The 20,500-nt window shown below is 33.1% G+C and overlaps 1 pseudogene; it reads left to right on the forward strand.

Moving 5' to 3' along the window:
- Positions 1 to 6,362: 6,362 nt before the first annotated feature.
- Positions 6,363 to 20,500, forward strand: part of LOC149530647 (putative GPI-anchored protein At3g06035) — a 144,086-nt pseudogene continuing 129,948 nt past the window's right edge.

Consider the following 20,500-nt stretch of genomic DNA (forward strand, 5'->3'; position numbering starts at 1 on the left):
TAATCATAACACCAGAGAGCGAATTTCAAAGGCTTACGCCCTTATGAAAAAGGCTTGAACATATGAGCGGGAGAAGGAAGAGGGTAGGTTTACGCTCCTATGTTGGATGTAAGAACGTAAAGCAACATTTGAACTGCATGGTTGGAAGGAGATTTTTTGAAGCTTCCGGTGCTACGATGGCAAAGGTATGGTAAAGGTTTGAGCGTAGGAACATAAGTTCAACTTTCAAGGGTCCCAGTATTACGAGTATCTAGCATGAGCTTAAAAGAAAGTTAAATATGATGGATTGAAGTGGAATGGTTTAAAGGATTAAATTGATTAATTAATATTAAAATATTAATTAATTAATATTTTAGAAATTATAGCCAATCAGAAGATCGTCAGGGACAAAGGGGGCAGAGATGTATTGAAAATTCAGAAAAGTTAAAATGCAGATAATTCAAAAATGGAAAAATTTAAATGAAGCTTAATGTTTTATATAGTTTTACTATATGAAATTTTAAATTTTTTCATTTTAATGCTATGATTCAGTCCAGGGGTCTGATTTTCAAATTGCTACAAGGGGGGCAATTTTTGTCCAAAATATGCACTTCAATATACCGTCGGAACCGGGAAGAGCTGAGTTTTCCGATTCTGGGGTCAGATTTTGCACAGGTAGCAATCTATTTGAGCTATAGGAGGATTTGTCTCAGGTACTTGAATTGCAACAATATTCAGGTATGGAAGTTTAGATTTGATTTTCTAGCATGGAAATGACCTGAATACGGTTAAAAGGTAGTGAAAATGAGGTTTGAGGCAATTTTAACCATTTTCAAATTAATTGAATCTCAATTTTATCAGTATTTCATTGAGGCAAATCAGATGTTTTAGTGAATCAACAGGCTTTCATCATTTGAACAGAGATATTTTCCAATCAGTTAGAGTGTACTGATGAAACAAGATCAGATCAGATGGGTAGAGAGATGAGAGAGGTGATTCAGTTCAAAGAGATTGAATTCCCAGTGGACAGATGTCGGTTTCAGATTCAATCCAGGAATCCTTCCTTGTCTATATCTTTCCCTTTCTTTCTCATTTGAGAGGTTCCAGTTCCTTGGAAAAAATCTGCTCATGACTGTGATACCAGATTTTGGATCTAGTTCTTGATGCATTTCCAATACTGAGACACCATATTCTTTAGCAAATTCTTCTTGTATGAACAACAGTAGTGCAGATAATACAGATGGTTCAGACATGTTAGTTGTTTTCATATTTTGATTGCATGCTTTTAAATGTATTGTTTCAAGGAAATTAATATAGAGAAACAGGAATTTCATTAGTTTCTTTCTGATTCCCATCTCCCTTATTAGTGACCTTCAATGTTTTACAATCTCTGAACAAAGAGTTTAGGTTGTAATTGCAGCTCCTTAAGGCTGCATGTTAGTTCATTGTTGCTTATAACCCAAGAGGTTATGTAAATGCTTCAGAGAATCAACAGGATTGTAGGTTTGCTGATGGGGATATCATGCAAGAATGAGTTTCAGATTGAGCATAGATGTCCATTTACAAGTTAGATGGATAGATCAGATATCTGAAGATACACATATGTCTTAGATATTCATTTGTATGCATTTGATTCATGGATTTTCCCAATAGATAAGACACTGGTCGTGTACAGGATCACTTGTTCATGTTGCTACATTTTAGGGGTTTTGTTGAATCAACATCATTAATCAAATGATCTTTACTTTTTATGTTGAAGAGCTATCATAGAATGCCCTCACTCAGCTTATGAGGTTCATAGATCGGCATCTAGCTATCGTAGGTCTGTGTTATTTCATGAGTTCTTAGGAGAAATAAGGGTTTTTATCTGCTTTGAATAGATTCAGTGTATGCTTTGATAACTAGTACCATATAAAGAATCTATAGGTCCACCCGCCTAGGTTTTGCAGAGCCTGAAGAAGAAGAAGGGTCATGCCTTATAGTTGGCCTGGTGTCAGAATGGATGTGTTGATAATGGGAGTTAGCTGCCCCTAGATGCATCAGTTTCTTGTTGGGATAATTGGAAACGGGTAACGTTTTTAAACACCAACAAAATGGCGACTTTGCTGGGGAGTTGCATATAGAAAGAATAAAAATATCTGCCATGAAACAGATTGGATATAGCATATTAATAGCAAGATGTGTTCCTTTTCCTTGTTGAAGTTTCATGTTCCCCAGTTAAGCTTTATTCATTATCAGCAGTATGTTGAAACTAGATGAAAATTGTGTTCTATGACTGTCATAGGTCTATCTTCAATCAGTCTAGTTTGCAAATACTGTCAAGAAAGTTTCAGAGTCAAGAATTCATTTATAAAGTTTTTTTTTTTTTTTCAAGATGTCAGTGATCTGCAAGTTTTTCCTACAGTGAAGGTCTGGTTTAGATTTGTCAAGTGACAAATTATGTTTTATTTCTCACAAAGCGTGAGTGAGGACTCTCAAATCTCTGTACCAGTTGTTCCTAGCTGATTTAATTGCAAAATTTTGAAGGATTTTCAGTTGTATGGGTAGATCTGAGACTGTTGATAGATCTTGGAAAAGAAGTTTTAAATTCTTGATAAGTTTTGAAGTGTTGTTTGCAATCTGTTGTTATAAATAATTGAAATGTAAAAAGTAGATCATAGCAATGATCTCTTTATCCTCTTGAAAGGAGGTGGCGACTCTACAAAGTTTGATCAGTGGTGTAAAGGATTTTCACTCTTGCACCTGTGCCAAATCAGCAGATCGAGGTTTAGCATCAGCACTTGAGGTATTTTGGTTTTCATGTTTTCTTTTCATGGAAGTCAAGTGTTTAAAGAAGTTGCCTCTATTTAGTGATTTTCAGCACTAGAAAGAAGAGGTAGAAATTTTGTTGTAAGATGGAGTCAGGTCTCAGATCTGAGATTAGTTTACCAAATTTTGAGAGTTTAGAAACTGTGAGTAATAACATTACTATGTTGAATACAATGGTTTACAAAAGGATTGTAAATTTTATAAGAATTGAGGTAGGTAGTACTCAAGGTCTAAGTATCGAACAATGTTATTTAAGGCTTAAGTCAGTAATCAATAAGATGCCTTTTCATTGTAAACCTGAGGAATCTTCCCTGCCAAATATTTTTTTTGATGTTCTAGTACCCAATTCAGTCGATTGGCCAGCACCTATAAGGTTACAAATAATTTTGCAGACTAAAAAGTTCATTGAGGAGATGGAAAGTGGTGATTATAGATTTCATGAAATATCTCCTAATGATACTGAGTGTGCTGAAAGCCAAGGTAGTAATGAATACAATGAGTCCGTAGAGCAAGATAATATGTCTTCCGATTGTGAAGAGGTGGATTTAAATGTTACTGAGTCAAGTGATAGCAATCAGCATGAAAAAGATGGATATAAAAGAAAAGAAAAATTAAGTTACAGTACATATGAAGTTGAAGAAAGTTGTAACAACAGTAGATCCAGTGATTGCCATGATAAGAAAGAATGTTGTAATAATTTTGATTTTCCAGATTGTTACACTAATGATCTTCTTGTTGTAAGTTCTTCATGTTGTCCAGATGACAATCACAGCCATGAGAAGATTTGTGAGGTAGTCTTTTTGAGTTCTGATGAAATCTCTATTTTGTTGGCTCATGAGTTTGAAAAGCACATAAGTATCTCTAAGGATCTTCATATGTTCTCTCATAATACTTTCTCTTTCAGTCAAATCAATTCCCCAAAGTTTGATGTAGAAAAAGAGGTAGAATTCGAATAGTCTTTGTTAGACTTTGGAGGTGTATATAACAAAACCTCAAATGTTTTTGCACATGACAATTTGTTGAATGTAGAGAATGTTGATGAAGGGAAGTTTAATGCTATTTTAGATTCTTTTCATGTTGATCTTGTTGAACATTGTTTTAATGTTTCATATTGTGAAGTGGAAAACAATGAAGGTTGTCAATCAGATTATAGATTTTCTTCATGTGCTAATAAGTCTGGTAAAGATGAGTTCAAGGTGTATCCCAACATTCAGTTTGATGAAGAAAATGATAGTGATCAACATAGTTTAGATCAACACTTTCAGAATGAATTTTCATGTATGGTGACTAACCAATGTTTTGAGTGTGAAGAGGTTTCAGTGAAGGATGAATCTGATTTAGTGAATGATACGACTGCAAGTAAACAACAATCAGATTCCAAATATTTTTTGAAGCCAGAGGCACAAGGTGAGTTGCAAGTTTTTGATGTTTGCAACTTGGTGAATGATGTAGATTATGAAGTTTTTGTGTTTCCGATCAGCATGCATGAATCATTGTTGGATTCTGATTCTGAGTCCAGTTTGTATAATTATGAGCATGCTGATTTGTTCTCTCATAATGAGTATGAAGTAAAGGGTAATTTTGATATATGTATGCATTATGAAAATGAAAGTGTGAATTCAATTTTGCTGAGTGTTTTGCTTCAAAGTGCTAATCTGATTGGTGGAATTCATGGGAAAGAGAGTTTCAGTTTGCCTCAGAAGGATGTAAATGAGAATCAGGTTTTTGACAGAGGTAAGAAGTTCTGAAACTTTTGGTGGCCCAGGGGCATCGCTTGTACATAGTTAGAGTAGTTTCTTGTTTTCAATAAAGTTGTTCGAGAAAGTTTTGCTGTTCAAGTTTGTGGTCTACTTCTCTAGAGATCTAAATCCTTGCCATGCCCGCAAGGGACATGCATCCCCAGACAGAGCCACTATTGGCGCTCAAAATTGCCTTCTCGATTTTGAGCAACATTGAAAAAATCAAGCCCTTAAATGCTTTTAAAATGCATATGTGCCTGGTTGTACTTGGCTGTCCATTTGAGACCCCTAAGGTGTTTAATTCTTCTAGCACCTTTCATTCAGCATGTCCAATTTGCAAAATTTTGAGTAGCCCACTTTGACTGATCACCATTTGCGCCCTGTTATTCGTCATGAGCCTAAATCATAGATCTGTAATGTCCTTATGAAAAAGAATGAGTGTCCCAATTTTCATTTTCCCATGTGCTAATTTGCCCAATTTTCAAGGTCAATTCTGAGCCCAGTTTGTTGTTTTCTGACATGTTTGTTTGCAGATAAATCTGAGAAGGTGACTTTGAGGGTCAATGTCTTTTGACTCCAAATTCATCATAAAATGAGATCTGATAGGGTGCAAGTGTGCGGAACAAAGATTCAGTATGCCAGTTTTAAGAGCTTGATCAGGTGATTTGGTTAGTTTTCAAGGGCAGTCAATGAACCTCCTGATGCAAATTTGACAATTGCAATAAGTGGTAAAATGAGTTTCAAATTGATTGTTCAGCAGTCGAATTTGATGTGAATCAGTATCAGATGCTCAGTGGGTCAATCTGAGAATCAAGTTGTCCAGAAATGAAATTTTTTTAGCTGGACCCACTTTGGGGCCCAGCTAATTTTGCCAGATTGATAAGATGTTGGGAAATAAGGATGAACATAATCATTGAAAAGGTCAAGTGAAATATTTTGTGTCATCAACATATAGATCAGGGTAAAGCATTGATGATTGATGAAGAAATTGATTGGAAACCATAAGTGAGGAGGGTAGTGGAAAATTTCCTATTATGTCATTGTTAAAGCCTCTTAATTAACCTCTGTATTCTTGAACATGTTATGGGTTTTCTCAAAAGTAATAATGGAGGTGTTGATCTTGATGCTCGTCTTGATTTTCCCTTTGGTGATCTTGGCAAGCTTTTCCATGCCCGTATGAGAAGAAGGTTCCAATGAGGCCTGAAGAGGCAGCCAATGACTCTAATCAAAAGCTCCAAGCAAGAAGATGCAGCCGCAGAGCATAAAGGAATTTTGATCAAAAAAGAAAAGCCGCCAATAAAGAAGAGAAATTCTCATGCAACAAAAGAGATAGTTCGTTGTTACAAATGGAACTTCACACCATTTAAAAGGATGAACAGTCAGCTCATGCAAAGCAAGGAGAAGCCGTAGTAATACAAGAAAAACCCATGCCGACTATTTTTGAGTCCACGTGATGAAGCAGAGCCAATATTAAGGCAGTAGGGGCAGAGTTAGAAGAGAGCAAAAACGTGCAGAACAAATCAGCACCAATGAAATAAGGAGCAATACGCTGGCAAGCACGTTGGTTAAACCCAGCAGCAAAGAATATGGAATGCTTTTATCCCACATTGAGTGGGTAACATAAATATTAGTTGTTAAAATACCATTTCAAACGTTTAACACTATGTCTTAAAGAAAGGCAGCGCTCAAATGGTAGGCCCGTGGTCAGCCAGTTGGGTGGAGAGAATGAAGAAATTTTGATCGGGCTCGTAGGAGGAAAGTGCCACATGGCAGCTAATCATAACACCGGAGAGCGAATTTCAAAGGCTTACGCCCTTACGAAAAAGGCTTGAACGTATGAGCGGGAGAAGGAAGAGGGTAGGTTTACGCTCCTACGTTGGACGTAAGAATGTAAAGCAAAATTTGAACTGTATGGTTGGAAGGAGATTTTTCAAAGCTTCCAGTGCTATGATGGCAAAGGTATGGCAAAGGTTTGAGCGTAGGAACGTAAGTTCAACTTTCAAGGGTCCTAGTATTACGAGTATCCGGCATGAGCGTAAAAGAAAGTTAAATATGATGGATTGAAGTGGAATGGTTTAAAGGATTGAATTGATTAATTAATATTAAAATATTAATTAATTAATATTAAAATATTAATTAATTAATATTTTAGAAATTATAGCCAATCAGAAGATCGTCAGGGACAAAGGGGGCAGAGATGTATTGAAAATTCAGAAAAGTTAAAATGCAGATAATTCAAAAATGGAAAAATTTAAATGAAGCTTAAGGTTTTATATAGTTTTACTATATGAAATTTTAAATTTTTTCATTTTAATGCTATGATTCAGTCCAGGGGTCTGATTTTCAAATTGCTACAAGGGGGGCAATTTTTGTCCAAAATATGCACTTCAATATACCCTCGGAACCGGGAAGAGCTGAATTTTTTGATTCTTGGGTCAAATTTTGCACAGGTAGCAGTCTATTTGAGCTATAGGAGGATTTGTCTCAGGTACTTGAATTGCAACAATATTCAGGTATGGAAGTTCAAATTTGATTTTCTAGCATGGAAATGACCTGAATACGGTTAAAAGGTAGTGAAAATGAGGTTTGAGGCGATTTTAACCATGTTTAAATCATTTGAATCTCAATTTTATCAGTATTTCATTGAGGCAAATCAGATGTTTTAGTGAATCAACAGGCTTTCATCATTTGAACAGAGATATTTTCCAATCAGTTAGAGTGTAATGATGTAACAAGATCAAATCATATGGATAGAGAGATGAGAGAGGTGATTCAGTTGAGAGAGATTGAATTCCTAGTGGATAGATGTCAGTTTTAGATTCAATCCAGGAATCCTTCCTTGTCTATATCTTTCCCTTTCTTTCTCATTTGAGAGGTTCCAGTTCCTTGGAAAAAATCTGCTCATGACTGTGATACCAGATTTTGGATCCAGTTCTTGATGCATTTCCAATACTGAGACACCATATTCTTTAGGAAATTCTTCTTGTATGAATAGCAGTAGTGCAGATAATACAGATGGTTCAGACATGTTAGGTGTTTTCGTATTTTTATTGCATGCTTTTAAATGTATTGTTTCAAGGAAATTAATACAGAGAAACAGGAATTTCATTAGTTTCTTTCTGATTCCCGTCTCCCTTATTAGTGACCTTCAATGTTTTACAATCTCTAAACAAAGAGTTTAGGTTGTAATTGCAGCTCCTTAAGGCTGCATGTCAGTTCATTGTTGCTTATAACCCAAGAGGTTATGTAAATGCTTCAGAGAATCAACAAGATTGCAGGTTTGTTGATGGGGATATCATGCAAGAGTGAGTTTCAGATTGAGCATAGATGTCCATTTACAAGTTAGATGGATAGATCAGATATCTGAAGATACACATATGTCTTAGATATTCATTTGTATGCATTTGATTCATGGATTTTCCCAATAGATAAGACACTGGTCATTTACAGGATCACTTGTTCATGTTGCTACATTTTAGGGGTTTTGTTGAATCAACATCATTAATCAAATGATCTTTACTTTTTATGTTGAAGAGCTATCATAGAATGCCCTCACTCAACTTATGAGGTTCATAGATCTGCATCTAGCTATTGTAGGTCTGTGTTATTTCATGAGTTCTTAGGAGAAATAAGGGTTTTTATCTGCTTTGAATAGATTCAGTGTATGCTTTGATAACTGGTACCATATAAAGAATCTATAGGTCCACCCGCCTAGGTTTTGTAGAGCCTAAAGAAGAAGAAGGGTCATGCCTTATAGTTGGCCTAGTGTTGGAATGGATGTGTTGATAATGGGAGTTAGCTGCCCCTAGATGCATCAGTTTCTCATTGGGATAATTGGAAACGGGTAACGTTTTTAAACACCAACACAATCTTCTCTTTCTCAATGGAGAAAATGCTTTGATACCATTTGGAGTGCTATAACATAACCCAAGATTGCCCATTTTGCTTGGTGCCCTGCCTTCTAAGGTCTTCCCCTGGGGTCTTAGCTCAAACATATTGGGGTTCCAGATCTTAGATGCCCTTTTTATGGACAACCAGAGTCTTTCTTGCATATCTTTTGGTTTTGTAGGCATGCCCAAAATTATTGGCACTAAATACATGATTTTCTCAAGCCATTCACACCTGAACCTTTTTCTTGGCACATGATTTTGTTGGGTGATTCTCCTAGAATCCCTCAGAAATTCGCCCAAATTTGGCATACTTTTAGGATGGAAATTTTGTTTACTCTGTGGAAAGATAGGAATGTTGTTCTTTTCACACACAACTTTTTGGATATTAATATTGCAATGTACACTAAAGCATGCATTTGTAATAATGTAATTATGCAAATTCAGGTGCAAGCTAACAAAGTTTCCCTTGAGGTAGCTCACCTACAGGAGCTACTAAACCACTGGGGCAATGCCCCCTCCACTATTGCCAGAGTTCCTCTTGATGCCTCGATAGAAACCTCGATGCCTCATGGTCGTCATTCGCACACCCCACTCTCCCAGGCTTCCTGCCACTGCTCTCCTAGCTGAGGTGATGGTGGATGGAGGCACTGCCTAGCTTCCCCACCCTATGGTCATTCTAGTTTGTCCTCAGCTCCTCCTCCTAGTGCTCATTGGGAATTTTTTGGGAAATGGCCTCGCCTAGATCTAGCAATTTCTCCTTCGCAGCCAGAGGTCAAAGATGCGGAGGCTACCATTGATCCTCCTGCTACTACTACTGAAGATGGCTAGATTGTTCCTAGCCCGACCCCCAATCTCAAAGATGATTGGGGCTTCCATGATAGAGATGAACCACCACCCTCATCTGGCACTACTTTGGCCACATGAGGTTGCCTTAAATATGTTTTTTTTCTTTTTTATGAATAGTGTATAATTTGAGCTATGGCCATGTGTTTTTGCTCCGGTTACGACTGTGTGAACTCATTTGTGGGGTGATCTTGTATCCCCTGGCCCTATTTTTGAATTGTATTGTTAGTATATTTTTATTAATAGAAAAGGACTATTCGTCAAAAAAAAAACAACTTCTTCCATCTTTCCAGTGACAAGAATTGTAGCTCTTTTGATGATGTGAAAAAATCCTTCGGAAGCAATGTAGATGGCTTTGCTCCAAGGTTAAAATGTTCACCTCCATAAGAATGTTTTCCTATAGATGCTCATTATTTCCATGTCATAAAGATTACTGAGCAAGAATCTACAAATAAGAATCTTTAATTTGAATGGTGTTATTAGGGCTTCTGTGGCTCTACTTCAGGATAAAGCTAATTTTACCTCTGATTCTTTCAAAGTTAAGTTCTTCATCATCAAAACATTTCTTTTAAATGAAAAGTCATCTAATTGGTTAAAATAATTTTTTTAAATTAAAATCTGGCATTAATTTCTTTAGATTTTTAATTTCAGCAATTTAAATAACGTATGGTTGACATGTATTTAAGGTGCTATATTTTTCTAGTTAAATGTGCTAGACTTCAAATACTATATACATTTATTATATTTATAAAGATATTAGAAGTAAAAAAAATTAAAATATTTAAGTGTTAATTTTTTATATTTTGCTACTTCTTACTATAAGACAATGAATTAAATTTAAGTAATGATTAGCGTATAGAAAATAAATATTTTTTTATTTTTTGTAAAATGTGGCTGACAAATTATCTTTAGGCCAATATTGTTATTAGTTTGAATGAGAAAATTTTCTATAAGAAAAAGGATATTAATATATTTTTTACTGTGATTCAATTTTTTTAATTAATTATAATATTATTATTTAAATTTGATTGGAAACATTCTTATATTTCAAATACAACCTACAATTTTAGTCTAGATATTGATCATTGTTTGTTCTTTCAATACCTCAACAACCATAAGGTTTGTCATTATCTAATTAAATATCTTCTTCAAAACTCCTAGTTTTATATGCTAGCCTAAGGATTTATTTCTACCCTCTATCTTTTTTAATGCTTCACAATGTTATTGGATCAATTGTTTTGAGAATTTCAGCTATGTCTTCTTCATTCATGTAGATCATAGACTAGTGCAATAGAAACATCTATTAGCTAAAAATAATGACATTCAAAGAAACTGATTTGTATGTTTGTATAAATGTTGTGCATAGAACCAATACCATTTTGAATTGAAATTTTTATTCTCTGCATTGAAATTAAAATTTTGAGCCATTAGTCATAGGTTACCAAGAAGTGGCATGGTAGAATAAATACGAGAGAGAGATCATAGATGATATAGAAGTGATGCTTAGAAATTGAATATAGTTTAGTACAGTCTAGACTTTTTTATTGTTTAGAAATCTAATCTTGAAAATTTGATTAGTTCAAAGGAATTCCAATTTTTTCAAGGATTTTTGTACTTTTATTAGTCTCACCTTTATAGGTGGAGACTTATGTTTTTATCTCATTTTCTATAATTAGTTTGGCCACCTTGTAAAAAAATTACATTATATTTATAATGTTTTACAATTATCTTATTTTTATTTTTTATTTTTATTTTTGAAAGACTATTTCTTATTTATGATTGGTTCATCATATTTTTGCTAGTGGTTTTTTTTCGTTTTTCTTCTAAAAAAATTAAAATATTCTAAGATTACACTTTACATATTCTCTCATAACTCTCAAGTAAAAGTATAGGTTGGTGTCAAAATTTAACTTTTTATAAAAGTTGATTTTAATATTTATATAATTCAACATATAATTATATTTACATACTTAAATTTTATAAATCAACCAACATTTTATTTCTTTACAAAATATTTATTGATAATATATCTAAACTTTGCATATTCTCTTTAAATATTTATATAATTCAACTTATCATTATATTTATATATTTAAATATTATAAATCAGATTAAAATTAAGTTTGACAAAATCAACATTTTATTTCTTTACAAAATATTTATTAATAATATATCTAAACTTTAGTTTATATACAATAATTATCTATAATTTATTGATAGAAAAATTCAAAATTATATATATATATATATATAATTTATTAACTTGTAATAAAATAATATTATAAATATTATTTATTATTTATATTATTATTATTTATAAAATTTACAATACTAATTTATTGCAGATGTATTTAATCAAAGTCATCAAGGTATATTTCATTCAATCTTAACTTATTTTTACATTAGGTGGGACTCTAGTTGTATCACAAATCTTGTTGTTATTATTATTATACTAAAGCCATAAAGAGCCTATAAATATATTAATATTAAAGAAGTATTTAATCATAATTCATAATACCTATTGAACCTTTACAACTTTAGTCCAAAACACTAACTAGGCACACCAATTAACCACTATGACTGACCATACCTAGATGGATAAATGATGAAATAAAGAGGTGTCTTCCTAATCAACAATATGAAAAAGGGCAGGGAATAAAACTCAATTTTAAGAATTAGGAACAATATTCACTAGACCTTTATCAATTTCCATATTTGCCATGTTTTCAGTGAATCTATTACCTTGTCTATATGTGTGAGGAATTACATAAGAGCAAAACTTGTCCAACAATGACCAACACTTTTGAAGAATATAATGTAATTTCTAGTTCTACATGATCTCTCTTGAAAAACTTGAATTATGAGTTGTGAATACCCCTCAATATCATGGATCTCCAAAAAACCAAGTAGAATTTCCATTTGAATACCATTAAGAAGAGTGAATGGTTTCGCTTGATTATTAGTGCCTAACCCAATTGGAATAGCATTAGCCTGAACTAACTTTCATTCAAAGTTCCTAAAACATATTCCAACCCCTAAAAGGCCTAGATTACCCATTGAATCCCCATCAAAATTTAGTTTAACCAATGTAAATGTAAGAGTGCATCACCTAACCTCCTTTTCATTCACTTTTTCCTTATTAACGGTATGGTGAAATGATGGTATTCTTAGACCAGGCTATAGTTTAAGGATGTCATTATCCCAAGATGACAATTGAGAATAACTTGAGGAAATATTGGATGATAATGAATTTAGTGATTCTACAATTGAAGAAACCAACCTTTTTTAAAACACTTAGATAGTAGAAGCAACCTTTCGAAAAACCCTTTTGTTTCTCTCCCACCAAATTGACCAAATGACAATGGCTGGTATAATGACCCATAGATTAGAAAATAGAGAATCTGTATATAGAGTCAGTGAAGATTGCAAACAATCCCAAAGCTTAGAGGGGATAGGAGAGTAATACTATAATTTATCAAAAATATAGCCCCAGCAATCATATGCAAAGGGGCAAAGAAAGAATAAATGATCAACATCCTCAAGAGAATCACTACAAAAAAATGCATTTAATGTGATCAGATATTTTCAATTCCAATAACGTATTACCTATTAACACATGATGTTTTAATACCAACCAAGTAAATGTGCTGACCCTTGGTGGAATTTTGTTACTCTAGCAAAACTTATAAGCCCTTTGCAGACCAAGCTAGTGATCATGAGCTTGGAGAGCTTGATGACTAGCTTTGACTGAATATTCACTAGATTTAGAAGGAAGCCAACAACTCTATCTAATTGTACAGAAAGAAAAATAGTTTTTTTATTCAAGGTTCTTTTGAGTAAAGATTTAGAGACATGAACAATAAGAAGGAGATCAGGATCCCTCCAATAAATCTTAGCTAAAATAATATCCATGTGATCAATATAATGAACTAATTTACTGCTCTAGATTTCAGAAACTAATTCATGAATTTCAAGGAATCAATTTTCATGAATTAATGGAACACGCCCATTCTAAGAATCTACCCAGAACAACACATCCTCGCCATTATGCACTTCCCATGATATGTAGTTTGTAATTAGGTGACATGAAGACATCATGAATTCCCACATCTCAGACTTGTTTGGAGGATTAGCAACTATGAACACTCTAATGGGGTCCATGGTATCCAAATACTTAGCACACATCATTTTACGCAAGGGTAGATCTGGTTTATTGTATATTTGCCACACCAATTTAGCACCAAATGCTAGATTTCTTTTTGAAATATCATGAAGATATGATCCCCCACAATACTTATTAAGAGCCATCCCTAGTAGAGATATTAATGGAACCTATTTTTTACTATCCAAATTTTTGTTCCAAAGAAAGTTTCTAATAACCTTTTCAATCTATTTTATGATTGATTTAGGGGCCTTCAAAACACCAAAGAAATAATTCAAGATGGATGCAAGAACTGATTTCATCAGAGTTAATCTCCCAGCAAATGATAACCATCTAATTTCTAGCTAGAGATTTTTTCTTTTAACCTTGAAATAATTCCAGACCAATATTGTTTCTTATTAGGTCCCTGAAATAGAGGTATGCCTAAATATGAGTTGGGAAATTTAGCATCATTGAACTCAATATATTTTAATATTGCCTCCTTGACTTTGGGGTTTGTATTGAAGAAGAAGACTGGAGATTTTTGGGGATTAACTTGTTGATTCAAGGAAAATTCATAAAGACTAAGCACCTTTTTGGCTTGGTGAATCTCCTCAATGGAAGCTTTATAAAAAAGATGTGTGTCATTAGTAAAGAGGGAGCATGTAGATACAATACCCGAGTTTGGTAATGAAATATCTTTCCATAATCTGCATTGGTTAAGAGTTGTAATAGAAATAAAAATGGGGATAATGGATCCCCACATCTAAAACCTTGAAGCACCTTAAATTTACCACACAAAGATCTATTAATGAGAGCTCTTTATTCCTCTTATTTTAGTGTTAAATGTTCTAGATGGATTATGGTCCGGATAGCAATCATAAATAATAAATGTTAATATTACATATTTTGTAGGATTGATAGTTTATGTTTTTTTTTGGATGCCTTGAGTTTCGATATTAGATACTTTCTTTCTCACTTTTAAGAGAATTAATTTAGGAATCCTTAACATTGCACCTTGGTTTTGCATAATGATTTCTAGTAGCTTTTTTCAGCCTCATGATTTATAGTGAATAATATTTTTAAATGTGCTTTATTTGTGTTGCAGTACTTCAGCTAATCAGTAATAATGATATAGCAAACACCCAGTAATATACGCATGTGTAAATGATGTTTACATATGTAAAATTTTCTTGTCATGTAAATTTTCTATCTGTCATGAAATATGTTCTTTATACCTTATACTACACATTCATTTCATATAGAGAACATTTAAAAAGTATTTTATTTATGCTGCACACCAAAAACTACCAATTAACTAGTAATATTTAATATATCCTCTCAGCAAGTTGGGATTTTTTAGACATTTCAAAAGTACATGCTCTGCTAATATTTATAGTTTCTTATTATTATCAGCATGATGTACAAACTCTTTTATATTGTTATAAATTTATATAGGTCTTGTGTTAAAAAAAAAACTAGTGATAAAGATATTGCAAAGTCCAATTACAATAGTGTGCATTTACAATGATGCTTATAGATGTACCAGCTCCATGCAAAATATATATTTCTCTGCCATGATATATGTTTTTTGTGTACAATAGGCCATAGTTAAACAAAAACATGGCCATAAGTTTGAAGTTATTTTGTTACCATAGTTTCTTCTAGTACTACTAAGGAACACTAGCTTTTTTTTTTATGTGAATTAAAAAGTGGCTTCCCATTATTATCTCAAAAGAAAAAAGTGGTTTTGTTGCTAGAAGAAATTTTTGGGATGGGGCGGTTATTGCTAGTGAGGCTATTCACTTTATGGCTACTTCAAGGGAGAGAGTAATGTTTGTTAAGTTGGATATGGCTAAGACCTATGATAGAGTTAAATGGAGTTTCCTAAGGAGTATTATTCTTACTTTTGGCTTTAGCTCAAACTAGGTGATTTGGACTATGAGTTTTGTTACTTCTGCCTCATTTTCTATTCTTCTTAATGGTCAACCTTCTTAGCTATTTGGTGCCTCTAAAGGCCTCTGCCAGAGTGACCCTCTCTCCCCATATCTATTCATCATCATGGTTGAGGGCTTGGGTAGATTCATTAAGTATCATGTGTCCTAGAATTCTATTCAAGGGTGGCAATGGGGTAATGGTTTACCTTCTCTTTCCCATCTTCAATTTGTTGATGATTTTTCTCTTGCAAGTTTTGTTAGGATCAAGGAAGCTGAATCCTTTTGACCTAATCTAGACATTTATTTGGTAGCTTCAAGCCAAAAATTTAATGAGCACAAATCTTCCAATTAATTTTAACACTCCTGATTCTATTCAGCACAGGATTTCTTGTATCTTGTGGTTTTAGATTGGGTCACTTCCTTTGACTTATCTTGGCATTCCTATTGTTGTTTCTAGGAATCCACATCTCTTCTAGAAAAAATTGATTACCAAGCTTCAAGATAAGGTAAATCATTGGACTCATAGATGGCTTTCTACTACTACTCAGGTTACTCTTCTTCAATCTACTATCCAAGCTCTTCCTACTTATAGAAGCATGGTTCAAGCTCCTCCTATTTACTTTCTCAAGGAATTTGATGCTCTTTCTCAAAAATTCCTTTGGAGTGGTCATTTGCGTAGCACTAAGTGGAGCTTGATTAGTTGGAGACTATTTGCAGGCCTAAAAAGGAGGGTGTTTTTGGTCTTCAATCAGCTCTCTTGAATAGTTAAGCATTGATTGCTAAGCTTTATTGGCAATGGTGCTCTGGAAAACATCAACTTTGAGCTTGTATTATTAGTCATAAATATTTTCATGGTGCTGATCCTTGCTCTATTTCTACACTTCCTCTTGAAGTGCGTGGCTCAATGGTCTGGCATACACTAAAGACGGGTGCAGTGTTAGAGTTGGGATAAGATGACTCAGCCTTAACATGTTTTATTGATTTATTTGTGCTTCCTTAGAAATTTGCCAAATGAAGCTAGATTCTTCCACAAGAAAAGACTTGGAGTAGAAAAATAGAAAGCTTCTATTTTTTGGTGATTTATTCTCTTATGCTTTGTTTTTATGCAAGAGTTGTGCATAAGGAAGTTTCTAAAATAATTTGTAGATGCGTTGAATGTAGACACTTTAGAAACTATTTCTTCTTGTATGAAAACTCTATAAGTACAAAGCATTGTTGTAGATAATGTAGAGAGAGATGAGAAGTTATTTGCATAGGGTTATGCTGCCAAATTTTCTCTAGAATGGAGCAAGATGTAAATCTCCATTTAAAAGCTAAAAATGTATTGTAACTTGTTGATGAATAATACATTAGCTTGATGGTTTGGAGGGTGGAGTTTTTTTATCTAGAAAGGTTTTCCCCACATATATCTATGTTCTTTATTTTGTGTCATTCTTCTAGTTCTATGATATAGAATAATAATCTGTATGTCGTAATGCTGCAAAAATTTATTTAGATGGATAAATTGCAATCACTTTCCTTTAAGGTTTTAATTGTGGGAAATCAATTATGTTTGTGTCCGCTTTTATGGCATAGTAGTATGCACTTGTCTTTTCTTATTAGAAGTTGTTCAATGAACTATTGGATATAGGATTTGCATACTAATCTCAGATGAATTTCTAGGATGCTCTCATTTCCCTTCAATTGGTATCAGAGCTCAGTTTTGTGAATTGCATGTTGCTTGGATGTGAGGATTCATAGATTTTCTAGTTCTGGATATTTCTTAGCTTGTAGAGCTTGAAGAAGTTTTTTTTGAAGAAATTGACTAATAATTAATAGCTATTAATGTTCAACCAAATTGTAAATGTTATGCAATTCAGAGGAACTAGTCTTGATATTGATTCCTTTATAGTTATGCTATCATATTAAGATTCGATAACTTTGCAAAGCATTCTTTATCATTTCCTATAGTAAAAAGATGGCCTTAAAAGTATACTTTGAATAATGCTATACCTACTATTAACAAAGATTGAACCATCTTCAAATTTCATATTTATTATATTTTATAATATTGTCAAAATTTATACAAAACTCATATGGAGACGATATCAAGCCATAAAAATTATGTGTCCAAACACACGAATCATTATTCAAAAATATTAAGTAATGATAGCTAGACTATCAAAAGATTTCATTTGTGTTTATTCTGTTAGTCACTTTGTTGGGTTTAATTTTCTCTTGTCAGTTTTGGTTTGCCTTGCAAAACAAGCAAATATGTAATGAATGTTTTTTTTGATGTATTCTCAAAGAATTCCATTTGTATTTCTGCAATTTTTATGTGTAGCTGAAGCTATTTTTGTAAATATTCATATAAGTAGCTACATTTTTCTTCTCAAGTTTCTATCTCCTTTTTGTTGTTTTGTGATTAATCCACATTTTTTGTTTTTGTCTTCTTCATTTTGCTATTGTTTATCTCTATTGGAAGAGCAATTATTCTCCTCATTTCCCTCATTTGGTGTGTCTTTTCTTGGGTCTTGAGTTTTCCTTTGGCAACCATTAACTACTTCTACTTATGGTGCATCCCTTGTCAATGTGCAAAGCCCTATTTTCATAGGGAAAAACTATGAGTGTTGTTCTTTAACCATAAAAGCCCTATTTAGGTCTCAAGACATTTGGGAAATAGTGGAAATGGCTATGTGGAACCAGTAAACTAGACATCGTATAATGCCCTTACACAAGGATAGAAAGATGTCTTGAAGGATCAAAGGAAGACATATAGAAAGACATTATTTTACATCCATCAAGCAATGCATGAGAGCATACTCCCAAGAGCTGTAGTAGCTAGAAGCAATCAAAGGAGGCATGAGACATACTATAGATTGCTCATCAAGGTATGGATAAGGTTAAAACTACCAAGTTACAACTCCTTAGAAGAGATTTTGAAAACTTGTAATGAAAGACTCAGATTCAATAGAATATTTCTTTACTTATGTTGTTGGTTTGATTAATCAAACCAAGTCTTATGGAGAGGTCATTGATGATAAGAAGGTTGTTGAGAAGGTACTTAGGAGTCTTTCTTCTATTTTTGACCATTTAGTTGTGGCCTTGGAGGAAACCAAAGATTTGAGCTTATTTAGTGTTGATGAACTTCATGCATCTCTTATCAATAGTGAATATAGACTAAACAAATCATACATTTAATTGAAGAATACAATTTCATCACAATTATCTATTAGCCATGGAAGAGGAAAGGGAAGATATAATCCTAGACGTAGAGGGAGAAGTTCTCCTAGAGGTGGAAATAGTAGCACTCCATGAAATGCTGGTCAAAGAGTTCAAAATCAGAATTTTAGTCACTCAAGTGGCCAAAGATTTGACAAATCACCCATTCAATGTCATTATTGTAAGAAGTTTGGGCATTATGCTTATGAATGCAAGAAAAAACAAAATGATCAACAAAAGAAAAGTACAAATCATTCATGTAATACTTCCACAAATCAACCAAGTGACACTTCCATAGACACTATTTTCATTGCATGCAATAAGATTGTTGAAGCAATTTCTATTAGCCCTCCAATTGAGTGTAATACTACCCAAGAAAGCCCATGTCACATATGCTATTTAGATTCTAGTTGTAGTAATCACATGATAGGTAATACAGATTTCTTTTATAGCTTGGATGAATCAGTTTAGATTGATGTCACACTTGGAAACAACAACAAAGTCAATGTTTTGGGTAATGGTGAAGTTAATATTCTAACCAAAAAGGGGGAGCTGAAAGTTATGCACAATTAGTACAAAAAGGCTTTATAGTGTATATGAAAAACAATGAGTGTGTAATTAAGGATAAGTTTCCAAGAAATCATATTATAGCCAAGGTAAAGATGGCAAGCAAACACATGTTCCCATTATTCTTTTTTATTCACCTTTCTATAGAAGCATACAATTTCACAAATGAGAATATCAAATCTCTATTCCTATAGTAGAATAAAACATTTCTGATTTCCTACAGATTTTGTATAGAATTTGGAATGTTGTTTTTATCTTTTAGTACTTCCCACTTTACATGTTATGAGTGAAATGTTCTCATTATCAATTGATGTTGATGCATTATCAGTCTTCTAATCAATATTAGTCGCTCGTACAAATTTTAAGTTGTACCTTGAATTTTCAATAACAAATCCAATAAATGATTTGTTTCTTCTAATAATGCTATTGGTGCTAGAAATGGGGTTGGCGTTGATGTATCTGTAATATACATTCAGTTTTTAAAAAATTCTCAAACTCTATTTTTTATAACACTTTGTTTGGTCAAGATTGTTTATTATTGTCATTTTATCTACAAGCTTCCTATCACAATATAGTATTTTGTTATCCTGCTAAACATGTGTTCCTATAACATCACTTTCTTTGTGTCACACATCATCCTTGTATAGTTTCAACTGCACCTTCCTATAGCATATCAGTTTAATACAACAACATATTTGAATCTCATAAATTTATAAGTTCCTAACCATTTCAATGTTGAATATTCCATTTCCTTGTTTAATTTACTTATTGATTTATTTGATAAATATCTATACATTTGGTGCACTTCTCATTTGTCATGGAACATTTGAATTTTATCCTATAGTATGTTGTACTCATAATTTATTAACTAGCTAACAATACATTTGTAGTTTAATGGTCATATATAGGAGACCCATTTACATCTACTTGTCAGTGGTTTACTTTTATTGAACATGACACAAAGTAATTACAAAAATAAATCTTAGGATTATAGATGCATGTGTGGGATATGATGTGTGTTAGCTAATCATGGATTATATCATTAAATTGAAATCATTTTTGTTTCACTTGTATGATCTAGCCTGGCATCAAGGAAAAGTAGGTTAGTGGGATCACAAAGAATGTGGATAACCAACATTACAATCAATCATTCAAGCAATGATTTTCTTCCATTTGCATTTGTGTTCTCTAGATCAAGTTTACACTATGTTTCTATCTTTTGCTCATAAAATGTAATATCTATGCATGTGGATCAAAGTAAGATTTATTTTTTATGGTGACATACTACATGATAAAATTTTAGAATGATTACCCCATAGAAAACATGACTCTACCTGATTTGAGTGGCAAAAAAAATAATTACTATTTTGGCAACCTTTGGCCACCAGTTAAGTG

Source organism: Cupressus sempervirens, chromosome 11 (assembly GCF_028749045.1).
Source record: "Cupressus sempervirens isolate cs-2001-9-10 chromosome 11, ASM2874904v1, whole genome shotgun sequence".
In the NCBI taxonomy this organism is placed as follows: domain Eukaryota; kingdom Viridiplantae; phylum Streptophyta; class Pinopsida; order Cupressales; family Cupressaceae; genus Cupressus; species Cupressus sempervirens.